At 45.3% G+C, this 25,226-nt stretch overlaps 1 protein-coding gene across 4 annotated transcripts in view; it reads left to right on the forward strand.

Annotated features, from left to right (window-relative positions):
• Positions 1 to 1,235: 1,235 nt before the first annotated feature.
• Positions 1,236 to 25,226, forward strand: part of LOC137654591 (MTRF1L release factor glutamine methyltransferase-like) — a 172,179-nt gene continuing 148,188 nt past the window's right edge. The window contains exon 1 of one of the 4 annotated variants that reach the window (XM_068388359.1): positions 1,236 to 1,356. The gene's annotated coding sequence lies outside the window, so the exon portion shown is untranslated. Of the gene's footprint in view, positions 1,357 to 1,435; positions 1,602 to 25,226 lie in introns of those variants that run through there. The other 3 variants (XM_068388361.1, XM_068388360.1, XM_068388358.1) reach the window with 3 other exon arrangements.

The following is a 25,226-nucleotide window of genomic DNA, read 5'->3' on the forward strand; positions in this document are numbered from 1 at the left end:
TTGGTAAATTTTAAATTTGCATAATAACTGTTCAAATATCTATTTCTCCATGCAGTAATATGTAAGTGTATGTAAGTTTATGTAATGTACGTCTGTGTGTAAACTACTATCTTTTTTTTATAAGAAGGGGAGATGTTATATATGCGAACGCACCCGCCTTAATGTAATAGAAGAACGCAACCGATTCTGCGCACTTCATAGCCACGCGCCATTGTAACAACTTCAATAAACAGTATGTACAAGTTAATCTACACTTGTTGTGGTTTATCAGTAACCTAAATATGTAACAGTTATAGTTTCAACTTTCATCTAGCATGGTCTTCCACTGTCTTGGGGTTGAGTTCTGCTGGAGGGTACACTCGGGCACACTATTCTATGTCTCTTCCTCTTGTTCTTTTTAAGCTTTTATAGTTAATATATAAAATATATATTTTAGTGTTGTTACTGTTCATAAAATATTTAATTTTAGTTGTTCATTACTTCTCTTGAAGTTTATTTATTTTTTAATTTCCTTTCCTCACTGAGATATTTTCCCAGTTGGAGCCCTTGGGTTTATAGCCTCCTGCTTTTCCTACTATGGTTGTAGTTTAGCTAATAATAATAATAATAATAATAATAATAATAATAATTTCTGTCTAATTTAATTCTCTCTCTCTCTCTCTCTCTCTCTCTCTCTCTCTCTCTCTCTCTCTCTCTCTCTCTCTCTCTCTCTCTCTCTCTCTCTCTCTATATATATATATATATATATATACACACACACACACACACATATATATATATATATATATATATATATATATATATATATATATATATATATATATATATATATATATATAAAGTATGGTTTCATTGTATATTATTACAGGGCAATGTATCCTAGTATTCCAACTACTTTTTCTTATAGGAAAAATTACGTATATATATATATATATATATATATATATATATATATATATATATATATATATATATATATATATATATATATATATATATATATATATATATATATATATATATATATATATATATCTTCTTCATTATTCCATATCTCTTTCATTTTGCTTTATGCAATTTACTTTATAATGTTTGCATTTGTTCTTATGCTTCTTATTTCGCCAATTTGTCTCCATTTTCTTCTCAATTTTATTTATTCCTTATTTTTCCTCTTTCCCTTTAGTTTATCAATGTTTCTAAATATCTTGTTCCTGGCTCTTCTTCTTCTGCATTTCGTTTTATCGAATAATTGTTGACAGTTGTAAAGAAATTGCTGTTCTAATTCTTATTAATTGTGACTAAAGTATTAACCCTATTAAAAACGATATTTATAAAGACTAAACCTATTATTTCCTGGTAACTGAAAATACTGTATAATAAGTAGGCCTATAATGTTAAATATTAAAGGAAAGCTTTTTTCATATTGTGTAACTTGTGTTAATGACTCAATTCCCCGGTACTTGTTATGTTGAGAAGCTCGTAACCGGAGGAAATTATCGAACATGATTGACTGATTGGTTTGACTACAGTACCGGTAAAGTTTTGTAATGTACGAAGGTGTAACATCATATAATTAAAGGACACTTGAGTTTTACTGAAAGGTATGTCGTATTATGGTAGTCACTCTAGTACTCCATAGGTTAGATAGCTTCAGTCTGAAGGACTGAGCCATGAACGAGATACAGTCAATTATAAGGACTTTATAATTTCGGAGCTTTTATAGAAAAGCGGCCCCATTCGAACCTGGGACATTTATTCTTCAAAAAGATAAAACTGAGGCCCGCATTGTTGAAAGGGTATTTAGGGAAGAACTACCGCTGAGGAAATCAAGCAACACCTTGATTGGTTGTCAACCTAACCTATCCTAATGCCCCAGTGCTTGGCTAAATGCCTAAATCCCATATTCAATTCAATTCAATCTAACCTATCCTATTTGATTATTTTTGTTTTGAAATTTCAAAACAATATTTTAGCAATTTCAACTGATTTAATTTTGTCTACAATAAACTGGGTGTATGTATGATAGCGGCCACCTGTATGTATTATCATGTTTAACTTAGAATAAGGGGGTAGTTTGTAGCGCTACGGCCAAGCGTCCTAATTTGCTTATTATCGCTCCGACTGTTATCTTGTATAGAATAAAAACGTTTGGAAATGGTCTACGGATCTTAAATATGTTGTGTAAGGGGGGGGGTCCGGGGGGGCACAGCCCCCCTGGGTAACAACACGGCTTTTAGCATAGGTTAGGTGGGTTTTTTAAGTTAGATTCTCCCGTCGTACTCGTAGGTAAGGAAACTGTTGTGTAAGGCTGGGGGGGGGGGGGGGGGGGCGAAGTCTCCCTGGGTAAGGATATGGCTTTTAGCATAGGTTAGGTGGGTTTTTTAAGTTAGCTTCTCCCGTCAAAATCGTTTTTAGAACGACGGCCACAGATCAGAATATTCCCGTTTTCTACGGGATCTGGCCGTTACCCTATAAACGCTCCGAATACGGTAGGGACATTACCCCTCTTGTTAAGTAAGTAGGTAAGGACACGGCTTGTAGGTTAAGTTGGGGGGGAAAGTTTAGGTTAGTTGATGTCTATTTTTAATAAACGTGTGAGAAATTGGCCGCTGATATACAAAGGTTCCCAAAATAAAGTATTTTTTCATTAATAGCTGTTTCATTTTCCTCGTTATATTTACCAGGTCCCAACTGGGACCTTTAACCTTTAATATTCAAAAGGCTCAAACTATTCTTTAAAAGGTCCAAACTGGGACCCATATTCTTCAAAAGAGTTAAGTGGAACTACTATAATTTGAAAGCTCCATAATTTCATCTGGTTATAATGACTTTTGGAATATTAGAATTCCTTGAGTCATATTAAAGACTGGTCAATTTGTAAATGTTTACTAATTTATAGGTCTAGTTGTTATTACCTTATTACTTATCCCCTTAATTTTCCTATTACCAATGACCTCTGAGGTAGTTTTAATTTACACCCTAGCTCTTTCCAGTTGACTATTGTCTAAAAAAGGAGCCTTTGTATCTTAGTTCGTCCCGTGCGTATTAAAAATGGACATCAACAATCCTAAATTTTTCCCCCTAACCTAACCTACAAGCCCTGTCCTTACCTGCTTACCTAACGGGTGGCTAACGCCCCTCTGCGACCCCCCTTATACTGCCGTATTCTAAGTTAGTCGTAATCATACATACAGGTGACCGCTATCATACATACACCCCCTAAAATATATTACTTAGTCTTGATTTAGTAATGTGTGGTAATATGAATAATGTCCGATCGGACATTTTATAATACTATTTAAAGTAGGTGAGGTAGGTTTAACTTTGGTTAGGTTATGATGTTTTTGCTTTATTTTTAAACTGTGATCCAACCTTCTACAAACAAATTAGGGAAATATTTTCTAACCTAGGTTAATATTCTATATGATACATAAATTTCTAGCAAACCTGGGATTTGGTACAAAAATGGATAGATGCTGGCTACTTTGGCATTTTTCTCTTTATGGTTGATGGAGTTTAGGATATAATAACTTGCGTAAGAATCGATTAGAATGTGAACACTGTTTCAAAGTCTAAGTCCATTGTTTACCTTGGGGAGACTGATGGTGAGTTATTGCATATGCATTAATTTTAATTGCTTTGGGAAGCTTTCTGTGTTTTTGCAATGACATATCATTTCAGCTGTTTTTTTTTTTTTTAACCAATTAAAAGCTAAGTATATATGCAACTTCCAAATATTTATGCATAAATTCCGGCATATTGTTATACAACAACCATTTTTTTTCCACACTCCCTTTCAGTTCTAGCATGACTACCATCACAAGAAGATCCAAAAGGGAAATACAATCTATTTCGCAATATAGAGTAATTTTTAAATATTTAACTTAGCCGGTGAATATATAATAGCTGCAACTCTGCGGCTCGACAGAAAACACACTCAAAAAACTCGCGAGCGATCGCTATGAAGGTTGCGGGTGTGCCCACCAGCGCCAACTGTCGGCCAGATACCACTCTTGCATGTAAACAAACCCTTCAATTCTTTTCTGTCGACGTTGACGACAAGACGTATTCATACTCGCTGTAGAACCTGGAGTTTTCTCATCATATTTGGTGAAGTACTTTATTTTGGTTTGAGCTTTCGCAGTGCAGGTGTTTTTCCTCAACATAAACTCTTGAACTCTTTATTGTATCGGATTATTTGTTGATGACTTGGATTGTTTTTGGAATTTTCTTTGACTAATTCAAAATGGCTGACCCTTCTCAAGTACCTAGATTTCGAAAGTGTAATGCTAGGGACTGTAATAGGCGTCTTCCAAAGGCTTCTCTCGACCCACATACTGTTTGTTCCAATTGTCGGGGTAAAACCTGTCAATTGGGAGATCGGTGTGAGGAATGCGTGGGCCTTTCGGAATTCGATTGGCTCGAATACGATAAATATGCACGTAGACTAGAGAGAGATAGGGTAAGGAGAAGTTCATCTAGGTCTGTAGATTTTTCCTCTCCACATGCCCCTGAACCTAATCCTTCCCCTGTAGTGGTTGTTCCTAACCCCCCTTCTAGCACTCAGGAACCGTCTATGCAAGACATGTTACGTGCTATTCATGCCTTGGGGGAGAGAGTTGAAGCGTTAGCAACTGACCGTAATCAACTCATGGCTGACGTGAAGGAACTTAAGTGTCATAGTGCCACGGCGGAAAGTGGGAAAGTGATTAGTGCGCAAAGTGTTGTGAACAGTGTTGCGACCGAGGGTTCGTCTGTTCGTGCCTGTCGTTCACCCAGTCCGGGACCTCTTGCAAGCTCCCAAGCCCAGGGGAGAAGTAATGTCGTACGACTTATGGGTTCGAGAGGCCTTGATCAGCGAACAGACGTTCCCTCTATGGTATCAGGCGTATCTCACCAAGATCGCCCCTACCATAAGACGAGAGAGCCCATTTTTACCTCGTCTTCCGAAGGCTTTTCACGCAAGAAACCGTGGAGCAAGGTTTCTAGGCCTCTTAAACGGAAGTCGGTCCCTTCAGGACAGGTCCAACGTCCTGGATGTAGTCATTGGGACAGTTCGGACCCGTTGCTGTCATCGGATGACTGCTCGCCGCCTAAGCAAGGCAAAGTTGTGCCGTCTCAGACGCTAACCCCGTCGGTTACCGCACCCATTCCCGTGGACCCAAAATGGGTTATACTGCAGGACATGCAGTCTAAGCTTGCGTCCCTTATGGAAGACTACAATGCCGATAAGGTTTCCGTTGAGCCTAGCCGTTTATCTCATCGAAATCCTGGCCTTCAGCCACCCAAGCGTTCTGTTGTGCGTCCTGTTGACGTGGTGTAGCCAAGTCACGTCAAGCGGTTGGGGTAGTACCACACTCGGTGCGATCTCGTGTGGATTTTCAGCCGCATGTGGACGTTAGGCAACTTGCTGATGCGCCTGGTGACGTTCAGGACGTTCGCCAACCATCGGAGTTGACTTGTTTTGACGCTGAGCGTCAACTTCCGCAACCTAGAGTTGTTTTGACTGCGCAGACTAGGCGGTCTAAGCAGTCTCGGGTGGACGCTGTGCGTCCTCACGCACCTGTTGTTGTTGACAGTTCTCAGACTGTCAAGCAGTTACAGGACGCTGCGTCCTGGTCCGCCACTTATGCACCAGTGCGGGTGGACGCTGCGTGTCAAGCATTGCCAACCCCTTTGCTTGTTTCTCATCAGTTGTCAGATGGGGAACTTTCGGATGAGGACGTTGCTGACCCTCAGCCTGAGGATCATCCTTCAGATATTGATGAACCTAGAGCAGTTCCGCCATCCATGGACTTTAGGAGAGTCGTGCTCATTTTTAAAGAGTTGTTTCCCGAACACTTTGTCTCTGTGGCTCCTCGTTCGCCGCCGTCTGAGTTTGTTTTAGGCGTACCTGCTGACATGCCAGCCTTTACAAAACTTGTACTCTCTCGCTCGTCCAAGAGAGCTTTACGGCTGTTAGGCGATTGGTTGGAAACCAAGAGGAGTTTAGGGAAGACGGCCTTTGCCTTCCCCCCATCTAAACTCTCGTCTAGATCGAGCGTCTGGTATGCCACGGGAGAAGTTCTCGGCTTGGGAGTCCCTGCCTCTGCCCAGGGCGACTTCTCAAGCCTTGTAGACTCTCCCCGCCGCCTAGCCATGAGACGCTCAAAGATTAGTTGGTCATCCTCAGACCTTGACCATCTACTTAAAGGCATTTTTAGAGCTTTTGAAGTTTTCAACTTCCTTGACTGGTGTTTGGGAGCCTTGAGTAGGAAAATCTCATCGGCCGATAGAGATGTCTCCTTACTCATTATGTCCTGCATGGATAAAGCCATCCGCGATGGATCCAATGAGCTCTCCTCCTCGTTTACTTCAGGAGTCCTTAAGAAGCGAGAGTCTCTTTGCTCTTTTCTGTCGGCAGGAGTGACTCCCTGTCAACGATCTGAGCTACTCTTTGCCCCTTTATCAAAGTTTTTGTTTCCTGAACTTTTGGTTAAGGACATAGCTTTGTCTCTAGTGCAGAAGGACACCCATGACTTGGTAGCGTCCTCTGCTCGCAAAGGGACTCCTTCGACTGCCTTTTCTGCTAGACCTAGGATAGACACTCCAGCGTCCAGGTTTATTCCGCCCTTTCGTGGCTGAGCCCCCAGCAGGGGAAGTACTCGTGCCGAAGGAAAGAGAGGAAAGAGGAAAGGAGCCAAGTCCTCACGTGGCAGAGTCTGACTGCCCGCAGCTTCAGACAGCAGTAGGTGCCAGACTCAAGAACTTCTGGCGAGCCTGGGAGAAGAGAGGCGCAGATCAACAGTCTGTGAGGTTGCTCAGAGAGGGGTACAAAATTCCATTTGTACACAAACCTCCTCTAGCGACTTCCCCCATCGATCTCTCTCCCAAGTACCGAGAGGAAGCAAAGAGACAAGCCCTGAAACTAGAAGTGTCTCTTTTACTAGAGAAGGGAGCGGTGGTCAAAGTCTCGGACCTTCGATCACCGGGATTTTACAACCGTCTCTTCCTAGTACCGAAGAAGACAGGAGGTTGGAGACCGGTGCTAGACGTCAGTGCTCTGAACGTCTTTGTCACGAAGACAAAGTTCACCATGGAGACCACGAAATCAGTCTTAGCAGCGGTCAGAAAGGGAGACTGGATGGTCTCTCTCGACCTAAGAGACGCATACTTCCACATCCCCATTCACTCAGATTCCCAACCTTTTCTGAGGTTTGTGTTCGACAATGTGGTGTACCAGTTTCGGGCCCTGTGCTTTGGCCTAAGTCCTGCTCCTCTCGTGTTTACGAGGCTTATGAGGAATGTGGCAAAATTCCTCCATTTATCGGGTATCCGAGCCTCCCTTTACTTGGATGACTGGCTTCTCAGAGCCTCGTCCAGTCATCGCTGTCTGAAGGATCTCAATTGGACATTGGATCTGACCAAGGAATTGGGACTTTTGGTCAACATGGAAAAGTCACAGCTGATCCCATCCCAAACTATACTGTATTTAGGGATGGAGATTCGCAGTCCAGTTTTTCGGGCTTTTCCGTCTGCCCCCCGAATAGATCAAGCCCTGCTCGTAATCCAAAGGATGTTGAAGAGAGAACGTTGCTCAGTCAGGAATTGGATGAGTCTAGTAGGAACTCTATCATCCCTGGAGCAGTTTGTCTCGCTAGGAAGGCTACACCTCCGACCTCTACAATTCCATCTAGCGTTTCACTGGAAAAAGGACAAGACGCTAGAGGCGGTCTCAATCCCGATTTCCGAAACAGTAAAGGCTTGCCTGAATTGGTGGAAAGACAATATCAGTCTAAGAGAGGGACTTCCTCTAGCAGTTCAGAAACCAAACCACGTTCTATTCTCAGACGCATCGGATTTGGGTTGGGGTGCGACACTGGACGGTCGGGAATGCTCAGGTCTGTGGACCTCAAGTCAGAGGAGCATGCACATCAACGGCAAGGAGCTTTTGGCAGTCCACCTGGCCTTGATGAGCTTCGAGAGTCTCCTTCTAGACAAAGTGGTGGAGATCAACTCGGACAACACCACAGCCTTGGCTTACATTTCCAAGCAAGGAGGCACCCACTCCCTGACACTGTACGAGATCGCAAGGGACCTGCTCATTTGGTCAAGAGATCGAGGCATCTCCCTGGTAACGAGGTTTATCCAGGGCGACTTGAACGTTCTAGCAGATTGCCTCAGTCGGAGGGGTCAGGTAATTCCTACAGAATGGACCCTCCACAAGGACGTCTGCAAGAGGCTTTGGGCGACTTGGGGTCAACCCACCATAGACCTCTTTGCAACCTCGATGACCAAGAGGCTTCCAATCTATTGCTCTCCAGTCCCAGACCCAGCAGCAATACATATAGACGCCTTTCTCCTAGATTGGTCTCACCTAGACCTATATGCATTCCCACCATTCAAGATTGTCAACAAGGTACTGGAGAAATTCGCCTCTCACGAAGGGACAAGGTTGACGTTAGTTGCTCCCCTCTGGCCCGCGAGAGAATGGTTCACCGAGGTACTTCGATGGCTGGTAGACTTTCCAAGAAGTCTTCCTCTAAGAGTAGACCTGTTACGTCAGCCCCACGTAAAGAAGGTACACCAAGGCCTCCACGCTCTTCGTCTGACTGCCTTCAGACTATCGAAAGACTCTCTAGAGCTAGAGGCTTTTCGAAGGAGGCAGCCAGTGCGATTGCAAGAGCGAGGAGAGCTTCTACCATTAGAGTTTACCAATCGAAGTGGGAAATCTTCCGAGACTGGTGCAAGTCAGTATCTGTATCCTCGTCCAGTACCTCTGTAGCCCAAATCGCTGATTTTCTCTTATACCTGAGAAGAGTTCGCTCCCTTTCAGCTCCCACGATCAAGGGCTACAGGAGCATGTTGGCTTCGGTCTTCCGGCATAGAGGCTTAGATCTTTCCAACAATAAAGATCTACAAGATCTCCTTAAGTCTTTTGAGACCTCTAAGGAACGTCGTTTGGCTACTCCTGGATGGAACTTAGACGTGGTCCTAAGGTTCCTCATGTCAGACAGGTTTGAGCCTTTACATTCAGCCTCCCTGAAGGATCTCACTCTTAAGACTCTTTTCCTGGTGTGCTTGGCCTCGGCTAAAAGAGTCAGTGAGCTTCATGCCTTCAGCAAGAACATCGGTTTTTCGACAGAAAAAGCCACTTGTTCTCTTCAACTTGGTTTCCTGGCCAAGAATGAACTGCCTTCTCGTCCTTGGCCTAAATCTTTTGATATTCCTAGCTTATCAGAGATTGTAGGCAACGAACTAGAGAGAGTATTATGCCCCGTTAGAGCTCTTAAGTTCTATTTAGCTCGTACTAAGCCTTTACGAGGTAAATCTGAAGCGTTATGGTGTTCGGTTAAGAAACCATCCTTACCTATGTCAAAGAATGCTTTGTCATATTTTATCAGATTTTTAATACGAGAAGCCCATTCCCACTTGAGTGAGGAAGACCGATCTTTGCTTAAGGTTAAGACGCACGAGATTAGAGCTACTGTATAGCAACTTCCGTGGCCTTCAAGCAAAATAGATCTCTGCAAAGTATCATGGACGCGACCTTTTGGAGAAGCAAGTCAGTGTTCTCGTCATTTTACTTGAAAGATGTCCAGACTCTTTACGAGGACTGCTACACACTGGGTCCATTCGTAGCAGCGAGTGCAGTAGTGGGTGAGGGTTCAACCACTACACTTCCCTAATTCCAATATCCTTTTAATCTGTCTCTTGAAATGTTTTTAATATTGTTTTATGGGTTGTTCGGAAGGCTAAGAAGCCTTTCGCATCCTGGTTGATTTGGCGGGTGGTCAAAGTCATTTCTTGAGAGCGCCCAGATTAGGGGTTTGATGAGGTCCTGTTGTATGGGTTGCAGCCCTTGATACTTCAGCTCCTGGGAGTCTGTCAGCATCCTAAGAGGATCGCTGGGCTCCGTGAGGAAGACAGACTTACAAGGCAGAGTAATCGTCTAAGTCAACTTCCTTACCAGGTACCTATATATTTTGGTTTTGTTATATTGATAACTGTCAAAATGAAAAAACTCTTAGCTTATACGCTGTAAACTTAATTAACTCTGGTCTCTACCCACCGCCTTGGGTGTGAATCAGCTATTATATATTCACCGGCTAAGTTAAATATTTAAAAATTATATTTTAATTATAAAATAAATTTTTTAATATACTTACCCGGTGAATATATAAATTAAATGACCCTCCCTTCCTCCCCAATAGAGACGCAGCGGGACGAGAAGAATTGAAGGGTTTGTTTACATGCAAGAGTGGTATCTGGCCGACAGTTGGCGCTGGTGGGCACACCCGCAACCTTCATAGCGATCGCTCGCGAGTTTTTTGAGTGTGTTTTCTGTCGAGCCGCAGAGTTGCAGCTATTATATATTCACCGGGTAAGTATATTAAAAAATTTATTTTATAATTAAAATATCATTTCATCATTTTCAATATTAAACTTACCCGATAATCATGTAGCTGTCAACTCCGTTGCCCGACAGAATTCTATGGAGGGATACGCCAGCTATCACAATACTAGAAGGGGGTGTACTCACCAGCGCCACCTGTGGCCAGGTACTACAGTACTTCTTGTTGACACCTCCTCAATTTTTCCTCTGTCGTGCTTCCGGCAAGACGTTCTGGGATACGCTTATGATCTTGGAGTATTTTCACGGCTTTTGGTGAAGTATTTCTCTCAGATTTCGGCTGTCGCTTTACTGGAAACCTTCTATATTAGCTTAGATAGCTATTATTTAGTCCTGATTAACGGTTAACGATCTTTTTGCTTGATTTGGAATCCCCACTTGGCTAACTCTTTTGATTCAAGATGTCTGACATTTCACAAGCCCCTCCACATAGACGATGTAGGTCTTGTAATAGGCGTATTCCGAAGGCCTCGGTAGATCCTCACACCGCTTGTTCTGACTGTAGGGAAAGGCCCTGTCAGTTAGAAGATCGATGTGAGGAATGCGCCGGACTTTCGGAACTTGATTTTGTCCGATTTCTTAAGTATTCAACCAAGTTAGAGAGAGAGAGAGTTAGGAGGAGTTCTTCTCGCTCTTCACTTTTTTCCTCACCTCATGATCCCCTACCTTTTCCTCCCCCTGTAGTGGCTACCCCCGAACCTACTATTTGCCCTCAACCTGATATGTCTGTTGTTTTGCGTGCCATTCAGGCTTTAGGTGACAAAGTAGAGTCAGTGGTTAGTGATCATAAGTCCCTTATGGCCGAAGTCAAGGAACTTAAGGTCAAGAGTGCAGTGGGTGGTATTAGTGCCAGTGCTGTGACGAGTGCTAGTGTCAGTGCAGTGCCAAGTGCTAGTGTCAGTGTCAGTGTGGTGCGTGAGGGTACTTCTGTGCGTGCCAGTCGTCCTCCCAGTCCGGGACCTCTTGCAAGCTCCCAAGCCCAGGGGAGAAGCAATGTCGAAGGGCAAAAGGGTTCGGCAGGCCTTGATCGGCGCACAGAAGTATCCTCGGTGGTTGCGGGCGTGTCTTCTAGAGACCGTCACTCCCACCTGCAGACGATTGAGCCCGTCTTTTACTCGTCTGCTGAAGAGTTGTCAGGAAAGAAACGTTGGACTCAGGTCTCAAGACCACTCAAGCGCAGAGTCCAGACCTCAAGAGCTCAACCTGGCTGCAGTCATTGGATCAGCTCTGACTCGCCGCAGTCATCAGTTGAGTGCACTCCTCCTAAGAGGAGTAAGGTACTGCCGCAACAGATCTCTGCTGTTAAGGCTTTACCTCAGCAGACCTTAGTGTCTGCAGACCCCAAGTTGACTCTACTGCAGTCCATGCAGTCACAACTTGCGGTCTTGATGCGTGAGTGTCAGGCTGAGAAGGTTACACCTCCTCCTGCGATCGCTCCGCCTAACCGCAGTACTGCCTGCCAGGCGTACGATGTTGAGGCTCCTCAGGATACCTTAGCACGTTCTGAGTTGACTGTTTCCAGTGGTGTGCAGCTCCCTCCGCCTTCCTTAAGGCAACCTCAGCAATGGGAACAGGAAGCTTATACCTTACTTCCTCCGCTTCCACTTGCAGTTCCACCAGTGAGGCAACACTCTCTTGAGGTACAACAACCTCTCCCATCCATGAGTCAGTCTCCTCAGCTCTCGCTGCAGCGACCTCAACCCTCCTCAAGGCAAGCACCTCAACACCTTAGCCTTGCGCCTCAGGAACCTCAACTCGCGAGACAATTACTGCGTTCTGCGCAGCCTATACCTCATCGCTCACAGCTCACACCTCAGGAACCTCAACTCGTTCCTCAGGAACCTGCTACTGCGCATCCACCAACCACACAGCAAGGGCAACTCTTGAGTTCAGACACTCATGCCAGGAGTCAGCCCCCTCCACCCATGCGCCTACCTTCTGCTACTTCTTTGGATCAGCCTTTGCAACCTGAGCCTCAGGTGTTCCCTCAACAGAGACTTGAGGAGGAAACCACAAGTATTTTTGTTCCAGCTCGTGCAGATTCTGCTGTTCAGCATACCTTACCGATCTCTTCACTACACTCTGGTGATGAGGTTTCTGATGATGAGGCTGCACACCTGGATCCCTCATCAGACGTGGATGAATCCAAGTCTTCTCCGCCTCCTATGGACTTTCGTAAGGTCTTGGCTCTTTTAAGAGAGGTATACCCAGACCACTTTGTCTCTGCTATCCCCCGCTCTCCGCCATCTGAGTTTTCGCTGGGCATGCAGCCAGCTAAGTCTACGTTTACTAAGCTCGTCTTAGCAAGGTCCTCTAAGAGAGCGTTAAGGATTTTAGGGGAGTGGTTGCAGTCTAAGCAACAACTTGGAAAGACTTCCTTCATGTTTCCTCCGACTAAGCTCACTTCTAAAGCGGGCGTTTGGTATGCCACAGGAGAGGAACCAGGCTTGGGAGTACCTGCCTCTGCCCAGGCTGACTTCTCAAGTCTGGTAGACTCTCCTCGTAGAACAGCAATGAGGCGCTCTAAGGTTTGCTGGACCTTCTCAGACCTTGATCACTTTCTGAAAGGTGTTTTTAGAGCATTTGAGATGTTCAATTTCCTAGACTGGTGCCTGGGGGCCCTTAGCAAGAAGACCTCCCCTGCGGACAAGGACTCTGCCATGCTCTTGATGTCCTGCATGGATAAGGCCATTAGGGATGGATCTGGCGAGCTTGCTTCGATGTTTGTGTCAGGGGTTCTTAAGAAAAGGGAGCAGCTTTGTACCTTCCTTTCCGCCAGCATCACACCTTGTCAAAGGTCTCAACTCCTTTTCGCTCCGCTCTCGAAGTTCCTTTTTCCCGAAGAGCTTGTTAAGGACTTGTCTGCGGCCCTGATACAAAAGGACACCCATGATCTTGTGGCCTCATCGGCTCGAAAGACTAAGGTTGCTACCTCAGTCCCCAGGACTTATCGCACCCCAGTGGCTGATACTCCTGCCACGAGGTTTATTCCGCCCTTTCGTGGTAGAGCCCCCAGCCGAGGAAGCTCCCGTCCAGACTCTTCCAGGAGTAAGTCTAGGAAAGGTTCCAAGGCTTCTAAAGGAAAAAACTGACTCTCAACATCTCCAGACAGCAGTAGGAGCCAGACTCAAGATCTTCTGGCAAGCCTGGGAAAAGAGAGGTGCAGACGCCCAGTCTGTCAGTTGGCTGAGGAAGGGTTACAGGATACCATTCTGCTGCAAACCCCCTCTGACCACATCTCCCATCAACCTCTCTCCCAACTACAAAGAAAAGGACAAGAGGCTAGCGTTGCACCAGGAGGTGTCGCTCCTTTTACAGAAGAAGGCAGTGGTTATAGTCCGGGACCATCAATCCCCGGGCTTCTACAACCGTCTTTTTCTGGTGGCCAAGAAAACAGGAGGTTGGAGACCGGTGCTGGACGTCAGCGCGCTCAATGCTTATGTCACCAAGCAGACGTTCACGATGGAGACGACAAAGTCGGTCCTAGCAGCGGTCAGGCAGGAGGACTGGATGGTCTCGTTGGACCTGAAAGATGCTTACTTTCACGTTCCTATTCATCCAGACTCCCAACCTTTCCTGAGATTCGTTTTTGGAAAGGTTGTCTACCAATTCCAAGCCCTGTGTTTTGGCCTAAGCACAGCTCCTATGGTGTTTACGCATCTGATGAGGAATATAGCAAAATTCCTCCACTTATCGGACATCAGAGCCTCCCTTTACTTAGACGACTGGCTGTTGAGAGCCTCCACGAGTCGTCGCTGTCTGGAGAATCTCAACTGGACTTTGGACTTAATCAAAGAACTGGGTCTGTTAGTCAACCTAGAAAAGTCTCAGCTCATTCCCTCCCAATCCATTGTGTACCTGGGAATGGAGATTCGGAGTCAGGATTTTCGGGCTTTTCCATCGGCCCCAAGGATAAGCCAAGCCCTAGATTGCATCATGAGCATGCTGAAGAGGAGCAGTTGCTCGGTGAGACAGTGGATGAGTCTCACAGGGACCCTTTCATCGCTGGCCCTGTTCGTCGAGCTAGGGAGACTCCACCTCCGCCCTCTTCAATTCCATCTTGCAGCTCATTGGGACAAGGGTTTGACTCTCGAAGCAGTCTCTATCCCAGTCACCAAAGAGATGAAGACCACTCTCTTGTGGTGGAAGACCAATCTCCTTCTCAAGGAGGGCCTATCGTTGGCCATTCAGACCCCCAATCTTCATCTCTTCTCAGATGCATCGGACTCGGGCTGGGGCGCAACCTTGAACGGACAGGAGTGCTCGGGAACGTGGAACGAGGAACAGGGAACGCTCCACATCAACTGCAAGGAGCTTCTAGCAGTTCACTTAGCCCTGTTGAACTTCAAGTCCCTCCTGCTAGGCAAGGTGGTGGAGGTGAACTCCGACAACACCACAGCCTTGGCTTACATCTCCAAGCAAGGAGGGACCCATTCGAGGAGCCTATACGAGATCGCAAGGGACCTCCTCATTTGGTCAAGAAGTCAAAACCTCACTTTAGTCACGAGGTTCATTCAGGGCAACATGAACGTCTCAGCAGATCGCCTAAGCAGAAGGAATCAGGTCATTCCCACGGAATGGACCCTCCACAAGACTTTGGACCTTGTGGGGTCAGCCTACCATAGATCTGTTTGCCACCTCCATGACCAAGAGACTTCCGTTGTACTGTTCCCCAGTTCCAGACCCAGCAGCAGTTCATGTGGATGCTTTTCTGCTGAACTGGTCCCATCTCGACCTTTACGCATTTCCACCGTTCAAGATAATAAACAAAGTCCTTCAGAAGTTCATCTCGCACGAAGGGACACGGCTGACGCTGGTTGCTCCCCTTTGGCCTGCAAGAGAATGGTTCACAGAGGTACTTCAATGGCTGGTCGACGTCCCCAGGACTCTCCCTCTAAGAGTGGACCTTCTACGTCAACCTCACATAGACAGGTTGCACCCAAACCTCCACGCTCTTCGGCTGACTGCCTTCAGACTGTCGAAAGATTCGCTAGAGCTAGAGGCTTTTCGAAGGAGGCAGCCAGTGCGATTGCCAGAGCAAGGAGGGTTTCCACTCGTAGAGTCTACCAATCTAAGTGGGAAGTCTTCCGGAGCTGGTGTAGAGCCAATGCAGTATCCTCTACCAATACCTCTGTGACCCAAATAGCTGACTTCCTATTACATCTTAGGAATGAGAGATCCCTTTCAGCCCCTACGATTAAAGGGTACAGGAGTATGTTGGCTTCAGTTCTCCGCCACAGAGGTTTGGACCTTTCTTCCAACAAGGACCTTCAAGACATCCTTAAGTCTTTTGAGACTTCTAAAGAGCGTCGTCTACCCACTCCAGGCTGGAACCTAGACGTAGTCTTAAGGTTCCTTATGTCATTTAGGTTCGAACCTCTCCAGTCAGCTTCCTTCAAGGACCTTACCCTCAAGACTCTTTTTCTCGTCTGCCTTGCAACAGCGAAAAGAGTCAGTGAGGTTCATGCCTTCAGCAAGAACATTGGTTTCACGACCGAATCTGCAACATGTTCTTTACAGCTCGGGTTCTTAGCTAAGAATGAACTTCCTTCACGTCCTTGGCCTAGATCGTTTGAAATACCTAGCCTCTCCAACATGGTAGGTAACGAGCTAGAGAGAGTTCTTTGCCCTGTCAGAGCTCTCAAATTTTATCTTAATAGGTCAAAACCTATTCGAGGACAGTCAGAAGCCTTATGGTGTGCCATCAAGAAACCCTCGAGGCCCATGTCCAAGAATGGGGTTTCGTATTATATAAGGCTTCTGATTAGAGAAGCCCATTCTCACTTAAGGAGGAAGACCTTGCTTTGCTGAAGGTAAGGACCCACGAAGTAAGAGCCGTAGCTACTTCGATGGCCTTTAATAAAAACCGTTCTCTGCAGAGCATAATGGATGCAACCTATTGGAGGAGCAAGTCAGTGTTTGCATCATTTTATCTTAAAGATGTCCAGTCTCTTTACGAGAACTGCTACACCCTGGGACCATTCGTAGCAGCGAGTGCAGTAGTAGGTGAGGGCTCAGCCACTACATTCCCTTAATCCCATAACCTTTTTTAACCTTTCTCTTGAATACTTTTATTGTTGTTTTTATGGTTGTTACGGTAGGCTAAGAAGCCTTCCGCATCCTTTTGATTTGGCGGGTGGTCAATTCATTCTTGAGAAGCGCCTGGGTTAGAGGTTGTGTAGAGGTCCTTTAGTAGGGGTTGCAGCCCTATATACTTTAGCACCTTTGAGTTGATTCAGCCTCCAAGAGGAACGCTGCGCTCAGTAAGGAAGACGAACTTAAAAAAGAGGCAGAGTAACGGTTCAAGTCGACTTCCTTACCAGGTACTTATTATTTCATTGTTATTTGAGATAACTGTTATATGAAATATGGGATACTTAGCTATCCTTTAATCTTGTACACTGGTTTTCACCCACCCCCCTGGGTGTGAATCAGCTACATGATTATCGGGTAAGTTTAATATTGAAAAATGTTATTTTTATTAGTAAAATAAATTTTTGAATATACTTACCCGATAATCATGATTTAATTGACCCTCCCTTCCTCCCCATAGAGAACCAGTGGACCGAGGAAAAATTGAGGAGGTGTCAACAAGAAGTACTGTAGTACCTGGCCACAGGTGGCGCTGGTGAGTACACCCCCTTCTAGTATTGTGATAGCTGGCGTATCCCTCCATAGAATTCTGTCGGGCAACGGAGTTGACAGCTACATGATTATCGGGTAAGTATATTCAAAAATTTATTTTACTAATAAAAATAACATTTTTATTAGTAAAATAAATTTTTGAATATACTTACCCGATAATCATGATTTAATTGACCCTCCCTTCCTCCCCATAGAGAACCAGTGGACCGAGGAAAAATTGAGGAGGTGTCAACAAGAAGTACTGTAGTACCTGGCCACAGGTGGCGCTGGTGAGTACACCCCCTTCTAGTATTGTGATAGCTGGCGTATCCCTCCATAGAATTCTGTCGGGCAACGGAGTTGACAGCTACATGATTATCGGGTAAGTATATTCAAAAATTTATTTTACTAATAAAAATAACATATTTTGGTAATTGATTACAGTATGTTAATAACGCTCTGTTCAGTATATAGCTATTTTCAACAAGGTTTCCTGTAACATTACTAGACCTACTGCCAAGTGTTGAGACATATGTTGGCAGCTGGACTGATGAGGCGGCTTTTCAGTCACATACTGGATTACAGGACAATCCTCTGGTACATTAGTATCATCAGCGGCTACCCACTCTTCATTAGGCACACAAGCTTTCACCTCCATCTTATACCCCAGAATCATGTCAGTTGGAGGAGTGTAATTCTGGAGCTCGAGCAGAGGGTTAAAATGCACCTCAAAAAGACACTGAGGTTTAGTCGCGGATGAATCATGATAAACTAATAGACAAGTGGGACCAAAATAGACCTATATTTCCAGGTTCAATAACTTAGAAGCTGACAATAGCAACTTCAAAACTGGGATAGTACCAGGAATTTGCATTGCCTTCATCCAGTGCCTGTTAGTCTTGTCCAGCTTGAAGCCTAGTTGAGTGGCATCTTTTAGAACCTCCCTTCAGCTGAGAGTCTGGTGTAACACCTGACCCTTTCACCCAGTAGTTCATGACTTGGTCCAAAGATTCTATGTGAGTATCGGGACCATTTCGGGCCTCCTTATACAGTGCCAGTTCAGTAGACAACTTGGCTGTTGCAGATTCAGTAACAGTCATGCAGTCAGTTAATGCGGGCCAGCTGGATAATCAATCTGGTGCTGTATCCTGATCACCTGGACAGTAATTAATGATAAAGTTAATTTCGGATAAGTCCTTCATTGGCTGTGCTAGATAACTATCCACCGTCTTCATGTCTTGAAGGTACATCAGGGGATGGTAATCAGAATGGATCACAAAGAACTGGCCATGGAGGAAAGATTTTCACTCCCCATTGCAAAGCAACCAACTAACACTCATTGGTAGAGTAACAGGTCTCGCAGTCAAGGAAGGTCATAGAGTGGTGAGCTATCACTCGACGCTCCCTTGGATGCTCGAAGGACTTCAGGCACAGACAAGCACCAAAGCACCAGCACCTTCACCTGAAGCGTCGACGAACAGCTCCATGAATTGTAATCAGGGTACAACGATATGATGGCCTCCTTGATCAGTTCATTCAGGTGCTGAAAGGCACAGTTCATTTCAATGTTCTGGCTCCTTTGGATTTCTGTTCTCCAGTTTTCACAAATAAGGGTTCAGCCATCTTTGAGCACATTGGGATAAATTTCCGTTGGAAGTTTACTAGTCCCAGATATTCCCGTAGCTCACGCACAGTGGTAGGTTTAGGGAAGTATTCCACTTTCTGGATATACTCTGTTAGATTACATATACCAGAACATCCAATCAGATGGCCAAAGTATTTAACTTCGGCATGAGCCCAAGAACACTTCCTGATTTTTATCTTGAGCCTGTGGTTCTGGAGAGAAGCCAATACTCATTCTATCAGTTTCAGGTGTTCCTTGAAAGAAGCCTCAAGGATCAAGAGGTCATCAATGTAGACAATCACCTTAGCTTTCAGACACTCCTGTAGTATTATTATTATTACTAGCCAAGCTACAACCCTAGTTGGAAAAGTAAGATGCTATAAGCCTAAGGGCTCCAACAGGGAAAAATAGCCCAGGGAGGAAAGGAAACAAGGAAATAAATAAACGATATAAGAAGTAATGAAAAATTAAAATAAAATATTTAAAAAAACATTAACATTAAAATAGATAATTCATATATAATTATAAAAAGACTTCTGTCAGCCTGTTTAACATAAAAACACTTGCTGCAACCTTTGAAGTTCTATTGATTCAACTAAACGATTAGGAAAATCATTCCACAACTTGGAATTAACGGCATGCCTAGTATTACGAACAGGATGGAACTGTCCAGGAAGATCTGAATGTAAAGGATGGTCAGAATTATGAAAACTCTTATGCAACATGCATAATGAACTAATTGAACGACAGTGCCAAAGATTAATATCTAGATCAGGAATAGGAAATTTAATCGAGAGTAAGTTCCTGTCCAACAAATTAAGATGAGAATCATCTGCTGAAGACCAGAGAGGGGAACAATACTTGAAATAAGGTAGAATGAAAGAATTAAAACACTTCTTCAGAATAGATTGATAACCGAAAATCTTAAAAGACTTTCTCAATAAGCCAATCTTTTGTGCATTTCTCTCCGGAACACTTAAGGTGGATTTTTCACTCCAAACGATAAATATCTGAACTACCAGAATCCAAAGGGCGTAGAGAAAGCAGTATACTCTTTACTGTCCTCTGCCAACAGTAATTAGTAGTATCCACGAACCAGGTCAAGAATTGTAAAATACTTGACTCCTTGCAGTCTAAATATAGAATCTACTATGTTTGGCTTTGGGACCTTATCAGAGACTGTCACATTATTCAGTCTACGGCAGTCCACACACAACCGCATACTGTTGTCTTTATTGTGGACTGGAACAATGGGCAAAGACCAAGGAGAGACTGGGCTCAATAATACCCAGTTCATGCAACTCCTTGCATTGTTCCTCAATGGCGTCGGCAAGAGGTTTTGCAAACCGTTGGACCCTCTGATGAATGGGTGTCTTCATCATACTGGAGGATGTGTATTGGTGTGCTTGAGCACTCTTCCCATCATTGTCACCAGTACTGATGATTGGAAGATGACAGCGAAGCATATAACAGAACTGGTCCTTCTGAGAAGAGTCCACTTTGTCTGAGATATATAGATTTTTTATCTCTTCCAATATGTTTGGTTCAGGTGTCAGGTTGCAATTCCTTCCAATATGTTTGGTTCAGGTGTCAGGTTGCTATCCCTTCCAATATGTTTGGTTCAGGTGTCTGGTTACCCTCCTGTGCTATCAGGCAAGACAGAGGAGCATCCGCCACTGCCATGCTAAATACATTCCCCAAGAGAGCACCCTTCTTGATCTTTCCAGTTTCTCCAGGTAAACCCTTGACTAAGACTGAAGCTTTGCCATCTTTTAGTTCTAGGATGCCAGGTATTGCTTTAGTTTTGATCAACAGACCGTGATTTATGATGTCGCCATCATAATACATCTCCGGCCAACAGTCTGACAGACAGGCATGGCACCTAAAAGAGGTGTGAAGCCCCTTTAAAAAATTCTGCGTTGACAGAAACAAGCACTAGCTGAATACTAGCAATTCTAATTGAATTGCCCGCGTGGACCTCAAGTGCATAAAGTACTTGCTTGCAATAGGCTCCATGTATTGGCACATAATAATCCCAAAGAAGCTCTCTGGAAGTACCGCTAGTGCTCAGCCAATTCCGAGCCCGTCAACTATCACCCCATTTTTCCTCATGAACTAGTAACCCAGCGCCACATGCTCGGCCTTAGTCCCTGAAGGCACTACATGGAATGCACTCCGGGCGACTGTTATCCCATGCAGTATGGGGGTGAGCAGCACTGTACTTAGGATCTTAGGTCCTGTTTGCCCTAAACCCTTCAGTCTGATGGTGTCGGGCACCGGTACCATCTGTAGCTGGTAATTATGTACTACTGTACACTCAATGACAGGAGGTTGACCTCAGCTCCAGAGTCAATGGAACCTCAGACAAGGTCACTGGGACAACCATGAATGGCACAGGAGTTAACTGCACCAGGTTAACCCTACTAAAGGTTTCCATTACTGTCTTAGTTTCTGCTTTTGTCCTGGATGAGTCTGTAAGAGAATCTCTGGACATTGTCAGGGTCAGGTTATCACTGGCCAGTCCTGGAAGAGTCATTGGATGAACAATGACCTTTTCAGGTTGTGGTATAACTTGATAGATTGAGATTTTCGAAGCTGGCACAGGAATACTAGGAGCGTGCTTCCTAGCACTCGCCCTCCTTCAATGTAGCCCCATGTTATACACCGAAGGTTTGTTGTTTAACACCCTATAGTACACCTTGGTACCACAGGACTTCCTGGTCTTGAACTTCTTACTCTTCCTCCCAATTGTCCAAGAAAAAGTACTAGATTCACTCCTGATTCGGCTCTCCCTGTTTCTGGTCGAAGCAAATTAGAATGACGGGGTTGGATTAGCCCTAACAGGCACTGCCCTCCATCTAGAAGGAGTCTGGACACTTGTGCCTTCCTTCCTTGGGCTGCAGGCAGTGGCCATCATCTGGACAAGGGACCTATACTGTACTAAGGGGTGTCTGTTGCTCACACAGTGCGACATGGTAGCTAGCTGAACCACAGCGTAACCACAGGTTGAGGCATCTGTAGCACTCATTCAATGTGTGTCCTGTTTTCTGGCACTAAGTGTAATACCTCTTCTGGAACCGACGAGACCTATCTGGAGTACGCAATGTTGGCAGGCGCACTTCCACAGGTGTAGGCTTCAGGATAGGTCAAGGTGGTGTGCAATGGTGGGCCCATGCAGGAACATGTGAACGATTGGGTGCAGCCATGGCAACCCTGTTGGTATACTAGCCATGCCATGACTGTCCCATACGACTAATGGCCAATTCCTCTGGCTTCTGGCTACGCTGGCGAGTTGCCTCATCGAGGACACCCAGCAGGTGCAGGACATCCTGCCATGTTGCCTGATGACCGGCAGAAACTTTGATGGTAGCCAAGGATTGCTCTAGCCAACTCGCCTTTTTATTGGGAACAGTTTTGAGGAGCTTTCACCTCAGCTTCTTTCTGTCTAGGTTATGCCTAGTGTATGCCGACTTATACAAGAAAGCCAACTGTACGGCATAAGTTTTGAATAGTTTGCTCTCCCAGGCGTCGCTGCTGAATCGGGCTTTCCTCCCACCTCCTACCTGAATATCCTTCATATTCAGGTAGGGGGCCTCAGACCCCCTATAGACTGAGAATGTTTGCTTAACCACTCCCTTCAGGTACTGTCCAAGTTCAACGGTCCAATGACCTGAGCTTCCTAATGTATACCTTCTAGCATAGTAGGCCTTGAAATCCTTAAGGAATATGGCAGAATTTTGGCCAGTTTCTATCTGGAAGATCTCAGGCTTAGGGCTCTTCCAAAAGTCAAGGGCCCTGACCAGGTCAGAAAGATGGTGGTCAGAGGATCTTAGCATCCTTAGTAGAGGTACTGTTAGCTGAGCTGATAATGGAGCAGGAGCTGTAAGTGTTGCCAGAGGTATCACTGCCGGAATCTTCTTCGCTGATCGATCTGTGTCAAAGTTGGCATTACTGGTATGGCCAGTCTGTTGTTAAACTTGGCCAGGCATCTCCGTTTGGGCATGGCCCCCGTCTTGACAGCATCAGCCTCATCCGTAGTTGCTGGAATCTTTTCTGGTCTGCTGGACTCTGTCTGGTCAGCCAAGAACTGATTCCCTTGTCCACATATAGTGGTCTCTAGTAGGCTAGACGGGTTGGTTGTAGGAAGAGGTGGGGAGACAAGAGGCCCACTCCAAGCAGGAGATTCCTAGAAACTTGGTACAGATGGGAGTACTTTTGTAAATCCAGGAGGAGGCTGGAGACCTCCAACCACTGGAACCTCCTCCCCAGTTACAGGAATTGCTAGACCATTGGCATTTGGCCAAGCTGGGGATGTAGAAGAAGTACTGGTGGTCACCGTGGTTGTAACCCTAGTGGCAATGTGACATGCTGGTGAAGGTCCAACGTTCTTTCGGGCCGCCGGCTGGAGCTTCAAGGATCTTAGCCTCCTAGTTAGTACAGTGGTAATGTGTTCGCCTAGCATTTTGCATGGCATCAGATTGATCCCCGCCCGGGACCGTGAGTTAAGCTGTTTACTGAGGCACCACAGTGGGGGTGTTGGGCTTGCCCAGCTGACGTTCACGTGAGCATCTATTCTGATGAAATTGGAACTGAAACCAGTAATCATACTTTTGACCAGGTCACTAACAATCGAGGTGAGGCTCTCCAGTCCCGTTTAAGACTCTTCTTGGTCTTTTGACTCTTGACCGAAGACAATGCCATGTCTAATGGTTAGGTGGTTCTGAGTGTGGGTGCCAAAAATTATGTATTGGTTTGTGGACTGTGACTAGACGTAGCACGCAAACTTCTTGTTTTTGGGATGCTGACTACACTAGCTATACTACATAAAAATGCTGTGGATTGTCTCAGAGATCTGGGCAAAAAGAAAATAAAAAACAATATAAACACCCCTTGATTTGGTTCTGGGAAAGGGGATTTGGTTCTGGGCAAGGGGACCCAAAGCAAATAAATCTCAGGCAAGATCTTGTTTCATTATTTTTTAAATTATGTTACTAATAAAAAAATAATGGCCTAAGGAAACAGTCATGTTATGTAAGGGGTTACAAAATCTTACAGGACCATGGGTTTCCCTTCTAAAATGTTCACATCCACTAAACAGTGTGGGAATATTCTCATGTAAAATTACATAAAAACCAACATCTATTCAATTTACCTTGGCACTTCGCCCAATTTTGGTGGTTAGCTGACATAAAAAAAAAGGAACAAAAGGGGACTTTTTCTCTCTTTGCTCCTCCCAGCCTGACGAGGAACTCAGCTGAGTTTGGCTAGTACTGCTAGGGTGCCACAGCCCTCCCTCCCTCGTTATCCACCACAAATGAAGTTTCATATGCTGAATTCCCTACTGCTGCTACTTCAGCAGTCACTAAGGTGACCGTAATAAACAGCAGGGCCTACCGGAACTGCGTCACAATCGCTCGCCATTCATTCCTATTTCTAGCATGCTCCCTGTTCTCTCTCACATCTATCCTCCTATCACCCAGAGCTTTCTTCACTCCATCCATCCTCCCAAACCTTGGCCTTCCTCTTGTACTTCAACTCTTGCATTCATTACCTTCTTCAGCAGACAGCCACTTTCCATTCTCTCTACATGGCCAACATGAAGGTAGCATATTAATAAATATCTCAAATCCTTAGAAAATTAGTTTGTTCCAACACAGAGACTTACCTCGAACTACTTTCTTAGGAGTTACCTGTAATCTCCTCTCAACCGACCAGAGTTTTGTGTAGTATATCCTACCTCCGTTTTCTATGGAGGACTAACCCAGGAGTAAGGAGAACGTGCCCTGAGGGTAGACCTGAGCTAGGTCGGTGTTAGCTTGGGTCTCACTCGTCAGTAAGTTCTCTGGTCGCTTCGTGATACCATCACGCCGCTCTCATTCTCTTACGACCCTTAGTATCCCGACTCGTGTGTCCCACGTGGTTACCGCGTGGTATCTCTGTGCTTTTCCCTTGTGTTCTCACGTGTTCACTCCCTTCCCTTGTGTTTCCCAAGTGAATTCCTTGTTTATTCCCTTCGTGCCTGTGTCTTGTGGTTGTGTGCGATGGAGCAGATCCGCCGTTGTCCTGGGCCTAGAGCCAGAAAGTCGTGTGGAGCGTTCCTTTCCAAGCCAGAAGTGGACCCTCATTCCCTTTGCTCTTCCTGTAGAGGCAGAGTGTGCTCGCTGTCGGATACGTGCGATGAGTGTGTTAACTGGAATGAGATCCAGTGGGTGCGTTATGGCACGAAAAAGAAGAAGTCATCGAAATGCTCGCCCAGGAAGTCTAGCATCTCTTCGCCGTTACCGTCGCCAAGTGGACGTTCCGACGGGGCTTCTGTCTCTTCTTCCCCTACCCAGAGTAGGGGACGAGGTAAGTCCGTTGCGGGGAAAGTGCCGAGGGCTCTTCCCCAGGAGTCTAATGTATATGATGAGGGGGTTGCTGGGCCTTCTCAGGCTAGTGGGGAGCCTGATAGTGCTGTGTCTGGGGGTTCTGGAGACTCTGCCCTTGTGATTGGGGGGCACGTCTCCTCCGACGACCCCATGTGGAGTAGTAATGCTGTGCCTGTCTCTTCGCCCGCTTCGTGGGCCTGTGTTTCAGGTACTTCAG

Source organism: Palaemon carinicauda, chromosome 15 (genome assembly GCF_036898095.1).
Source record: "Palaemon carinicauda isolate YSFRI2023 chromosome 15, ASM3689809v2, whole genome shotgun sequence".
Taxonomy (NCBI): domain Eukaryota; kingdom Metazoa; phylum Arthropoda; class Malacostraca; order Decapoda; family Palaemonidae; genus Palaemon; species Palaemon carinicauda.